Below are 6,544 nucleotides of genomic sequence, written 5' to 3'. Positions count from 1 at the left end.
GAGAGAGAGAGAGAGAGAGAGAGAGAGAGAGAGAGAGAGAGAGAGAGAGAGAGAGAGAGAACAAACTGTATGACAATAAAGACAAAGAGGTACTTTAGTTTGGCTAGCTATGCAGGGTGGCTATTTCATGCCAGACTACATCAAAAGCAGGTGTTTGTGTATGCATGTGCAGGACAAGGTTATATCTTGAGCATAAAATTTGGGAAGTATGATAAATTCCAAGTTATCATACATGTGAAGATCAGCATTGAAAGCAACACTGGTATATTGTTAGGGTAGGATGTATTATATAGCAACTTTTAAGAAATGAATAAAACTTATCTTAGAGTTCAATTATTTGACATTGTTCTAAGATATTTCTATATTTACCTATTATTTACATTACTATCATGTTTTTGACATGGGGAAAGTGAAAAATAATCCCTTCTGAGTCAAAAGAGTCTGTTTACACCTTGTGGCTCAGACCCTTGGGGTTGCAGCACATAACTGCCATCTGGTGACAATATATGGCATAGCAGAGCTAGGTATTTAATACAGAACATTAAGAAAAAACCTAGTTAGGGGCAGAATTTATAAAAGTAAAGAGAGTCTTTGGAGTTTGAATTAATAGAATGTTGGTTAAATATCTAAACATCAAAGAGCAATCTCTGAGAACACATGCTTATGAAATTCAGAGTGATAGAGAGACTGCTATCATTTATTATTGGCAAAATGAGACTTTTTATGGTTGTAAAGAATATATGACCTGTGAATGGTTTCACTGTCTTGGCAAACTGGCTAGTACTCAAATATACTGAAAATGTATATGGCTAAGTAAGTGATGAAATAAAAAGTTAATGTCTCTGAGAGATACTTTCTAAGCTCTAATTCTCTCATGTTAAAGTTTATAACACTTTAATAAAACAAAATATTTTTTTCTATTAATGTACAGTTCAATCATTTTCTATGACATGTAAGAGTGCTTAGAGTGTATCTTAGTAGTACAGTGTGTGCTTGGCATGTGAAAGGCTCTGGGTTCAATGCTGAGTTTCATCGTTACAAAGAAGAGAATAGTGCTTACCTCATAATGTTCATGCTAGCAGAAAAAGTGTTTGATACATCAAACACCATGATAATTTTAGGGTTAATATGCTTTCTTTTAATTATAAGTGTTCTGTGATTTGAAGTATATCTCAGTGGTAGAATGCTTGACTACCATGTGCAAGCCTTTCAGTGAGGTGGTGGAAGGGCAAGGAAGAGAAAGGCAAAAACATAAAAAGGAAAAGAAAATGTATACTGGTATTCAAGTGTCCACTTGTCTTCTTTTGGGAGTCTATATTATCTTTCTATAGCCTTACTTTTTATCTGAGTAGGGGAAAGTGATAAAATACCTGAGGAAAAACTGTAGCCATCTGAAGGTCATAAAGTTGAGTATGGTTTAAGAAAAGCTAAAGTAATGCTTAGTTTTAAAGTAATAATTAAGACTAGACATAACTGAAATTAGCAAGAAATGGTAATTTGAAAAGAATTTATTATTGCTTTGGTCATAGGGACTTTGCTTAAGAAATTTTAGTTATTCAGTGATTGTCATTTTCCCATGGAAAATAGTCAGATACTCCTCAACTTACTATGGGCTATTTCACAATAAATGCATTGCATGTTAAAAATGTACTGATAATGTATATTGAAAATTGTAATTTAATATTCTTATCCACTGACATGTATTTGCTTTTCCCTTGTCTTGATGGAGTGGCTCTCTGGGAGCTGCAACTCACTGGATATACATAGCATTACAAAATAGTATGGAGTGCCAATACCTACAGTAACAAAAGATTTGAGAAAAATATTCAAATTTCAGGTTTGTCTTCTTTTTTGAATGTGTATTGATTTTGAATCTATCATGAAGTTGATGTGATCATCAATCCTGATTTGTCAACTTCATTGGATTAACAAGCATCTAGTAGATTAGTGAACATTTTTTGGGTGTATTTTGGAGTTTTATGGAAGCATGATGTTTTATACTATGTGTGGCCCCTTGCCTATTCCTGTCTGGCACTGTTTCCCACTTAGTCTGATTTCTGCCTGCCAAGAACTGAGAAATTTTGCTCCATCCCATCGTTCCCCCATGACATTCATGCTTTGGAGACTTTCAGATATATACTGAATTTATTAAACAATGTACCAAGATAAAACATTTTTCCTTGAAATTGAAAGTTTCAGGTATTGCATCCAGAAACAGGAAATCTGAGTAATACAGAAAAGTGGTACTGAAAATTGGGAGTGGTTACTGTTAGTACGCATGACCACATGGTTTAGACGTCTTCAGAACTAATAAGAGCTTGGACATAATTGGAGAAGTCCTAGAATTCTCTCTTTTTAAATTTAATTTTATTGAGAAAGAAATAGCAATGAGACAATTTCAAAACAGGTTAGTAGGACAGTTACAATAATTAATATATTGTATATAGTTGTCTTCGTAGTAATTATTCATAGTATAAAATGTAAACATGATATTTTGTTTAACACTATTAGTACAAATATTGTTTCTCATTGAACTAAGAAGAGAGACAGAGAGCGAGAGAGCGAGAGGGAGAGAGAGAGAGAGAGAGAGAGAGAGAGAGAGAGAGAGAGAGAGAGGTGTGTGTGTGTGTGTGTGGCCAGCTCAGCCCACCAGGGGGCGCGGCTGGCTGGCATGTGGTGCTGGGGGATCGAACCGCGGTCCCTGATGCTTTGCCAAGCTTGTTCTAAGTAGGTGCTTTAGACCACTGAGCCATCTCTCCAGCCCCGGGCCTTCATTTCTATCCCCATTTTTTGTTTAGTTTTGTCAGACATTGGTACTCCATTAACACTCAAATATGGTAGGTGCATGAATTAAACAAAATAATCAAATATAGACTAGCAGTCCACAGTAGTAGTGGATTATCCGCAGAACTTGCAATGTCAGAAATTATTGACTTGAGCATTTTATAGCTCAGCATAACAATATGGCTTTACTTTTTATACCTCATGTTTATAGTTTTCTACTGGATGGTTAAGACCAAGATAAAGCAAGACCTATATAACAAAAAGGGTAACTTGTGTATTTGACAAGGTCAGTCAAATCTCCTCAGGATATCAAATACCCTCAAACCCTGTACATTATTTTGTAGATCTTTTTCAAGTGTCAGCCATGTGGATGAGTCATGGCCATTGCTTGACCAATTAGTTTTCTCTGAAAGATCGAGAGAATGTTTTTTTTCTAGGTGACACTGCTTCGACACACTCTACATCATCAATCACTTTCCTTTGTGGCCCAATAATCCACTTGAATAGAAAACTTGGGACACCACTGAGTTACAGGATGGTGCAGTAAGGGTTCTCTTAAGTCTGGAATCCTCACTGACCTTGATAGCTTAGGGCCAAAAGGGTGGCTTTCTTTGTAGCCCTTCTTTTTCTCTAATTTTTTGGTCTGCAAACTTACATTGTTAACTCTCAGGAGAGGAGCTTAATGAGATTATTACCCTGTAACATAAGCAGTTGAGCTTAACCTCACTATCTGTCTGAATATCAAATACCTTAGAAATAACTTGGAACAGGCATTTTACAACAATGATTGATATGTTAAAAATTATTTATTTATTTAAATGATTTTATTGAGAAATAAATAACAAGGAGACAGTTTCAAAAACCAATTATTAGCACAGTTTCAATAACTAATACATTGCATACTGTTGTCCTAGTGGTTGTTCATTGTACAAGATGCAGACAGAATATCCTGTCCACAAACACTATTAGAAAAAAAAATCTCTATTCATTGAATTAAGAGAATACAGCTGTATATCTACTCTATTTTGAATGTACAGATATAAAATGGTCATTCATTTGTATAATTTTTTTGTTTAGTTTTGCCAGAAAAGGGCATTCAATTACAATTTTAGTATTGTAGGTGAGTGAATTCAGAAAATATTCCAGTAGAGTCCAGTAGTCCACAACAGTAGTGGTTTTTCCATGAGACTGGCAATGTCAGAAAGTGTTGATTTGAGCCTTTCACAGATCAGCATATTAATATGGCTTTATTTTTTAAAATAATTTTATTGAGAAACAAATATCAATAAGACAGTTTCACAATGGATTATAGGCACATTTTCAGTAATTAATACATTGCACATTGTTGTCTTAGTGGTTATTCATTGTACAAGATGCAAACATGATATCCTGTCTCAAATACTATTATAACAAATCTCTCAATTAATTTAATTAAGAGAGTGGACCTGAATATCTATCCTAGCTATTTTGAGAATAAAGATACAAAAGGGTGGTTGATTTCTATCCCACTTTATTGGTTAATTTTGTCAGAGAAGGGCATTCCATTTTCATTTAATTATCATAGGTGCTTGAGTTCAGCAGAATTTCCTAATAGAGTCTAATAGTCCATAATAGTAGTGGGTTTACTGTAAGACTGCCAATGTCCAAAGATGTTGACTTCAGCTTTTTACACATCAGCATATGAATGTGACTTTAATTTTTATACCTTCTTTTTATACTGTTCTGCTGGATGGTTATGAACAAGATAAAGCAAGACATATGTAACAATAAATGTAACTTTTGTATCTGATAAGTTCAGTCAAATCCCCTCAGGACTTATGCTGAAACCCTGTACCGCAGTTTGTAGATCCTTCGTGAATGTCAGCTATTTGGATGAGTCATGAACATTGCTTCACCAATTTGCCCCTGTGAAAGCCTGAAAGAAAGTTTTCTCTCCATGTGACTCTCCTTATGCACACTCTACATCATTGATCACTTTCCTCTTTGGCCCCATAATCTCCTTGATCAGAAAATTTGGGACACAAGTGAGTTACATGGTGCTAGAGTATAGGATCTCCTATGTCCTGAGTCTTCACTGAATTTGGAAGGCTAGGGCAAAATGTTGGCTGTCCTTGCAGCGTTTCTTTTTCTCTAATTTTTGGTCTGAAAAAATAGGTTTTTAACCCTCCAAAAGAGAATCTTACTATTGTTACCCTGCAATATAGGTAGGTGAGCTTAACCTCACTATCTGTCTGAATATCAACCTTCTTAGGCATAAAATTAAACAGGTAATTTCCAGTAAGTACTGACAAGTTAAACTTTAAATGCCTCCAGAATATGAAGGAAAACAAATTTTAAAAATGAAAAAATATTTTAAAAATCCGAATAAACAGTTACATTTTTTACACAGAATTTAGAAATCTAACCATATACATCCTTTTTTTGGACATCATTTATTTTATTTTAAAGAAAAAAAATAAAAACAATGGTACAAAATCTCAAAACAAGATTTTAGGAGAGTAACGATGGTTAGTACATTGTGTATTGTTACTGCCAAAGTAGTTTCTCCTATTACAAGATATAGGCAAGAAATAATAAACAACATAGGTACAAACCTCTGTTTTTTTTAAGTCAACAGAAAATGGAAATATACTTTTTAAAGTTTCTAATACTAGGAGAAGATATCATACAATGTCTTTTAAATAAATTGTAAGTCAAAGATACAGTATAAATCTTAGAACAAAAAATAAGATTAAGCAATATTCAGAAAATTAAATGTTTCTAAACAATTGAACTAAGAAAAAGTTTTCATGATAGCAAAGAAGTACTAAGAGTAAAACATAAGATAAATACTGGAATGGCAAGTAATTGAGCAGCACTTCTAACAGTTTGAGGATAGGATATCGCACAAAGTTCTTGTGTATTTAACCATATACACCCTTGTAGCAGGCCAGTCCTGTGATATTTTTTTCTTGTCTCTTGTTTTCTTTAATCATATTTTGTTTTAAACAAACACTTACTTGAGAAACAGTGTGGCAGCAATTGGTATGTCATAACAACCAGTACATATTTAGAAGACCAAAATGACCGGCATTCCAAGCATGACCCTTCCATTACACATTGCTATCTTCAGTACAGTTGCTTAATTCACAGGTATCAGCAAATATAGTCAGTCAGGGTGAGAATCTTACCAATTAACTGATAGTTTCAAAAACCTGCTGAAGATACTCAGGATCATTTCCTTACCCATGTTGCACATATAAGTGTATGGCTTTTCCACTATCATGTTTCCTAGCTGTTCTTCTTTCCTTCTCCTCATTGTCCAATCGTTATGTTCTAGCGTTACTTTTAATTGTGTTATATCTTTCTACATTTATTTCTTCTTTGGAGTTCTTATTCTAGGGAGACTATACGGTATTCACACACATGGGTCTGGTTTATTTTACTTATGAGTATATCTTCAAGTGCCACCCACATAAATATAAGGGATTTGAGTTTATTATTCTTTATAACTGAGTAATACACCATTGTATAAAAATACCACATATTTTTAATCCATACCTCAGGTGATGGGTTCTTGGTTGTTTCCAAGATTAAACGATCACAAATTGTGCTGCTTAAAGCATAGGTACTCTTATATCACTATGATATGAAGTTTTCAGTTCCTCTGGGAAAATTCCCAGTAGGGGGATAGCTGGTTTGAATGGGATTTCCAGTCCTGCTTTTTAAAGCAGTCTTCATACTGATTTCCATATTGGTTGCACCAGTCTATATTCCCAAC

At 34.3% G+C, this 6,544-nt stretch overlaps 1 pseudogene; it reads right to left on the bottom strand.

The window, feature by feature from the left end:
- Positions 1 to 6,013, bottom strand: part of LOC101567129 — a 67,884-nt pseudogene extending 61,871 nt beyond the window's left edge.
- Between the last annotated feature and the right edge of the window lie 531 nt (positions 6,014 to 6,544).

This window comes from Octodon degus, unplaced genomic scaffold (genome assembly GCF_000260255.1).
Source record: "Octodon degus isolate 3935 unplaced genomic scaffold, OctDeg1.0 scaffold00117, whole genome shotgun sequence".
NCBI lineage: Eukaryota > Metazoa > Chordata > Mammalia > Rodentia > Octodontidae > Octodon > Octodon degus.
The sequence above is the reverse complement of the archived record's forward strand: the minus strand, read 5'-3'. Positions and strand labels throughout refer to the sequence as shown.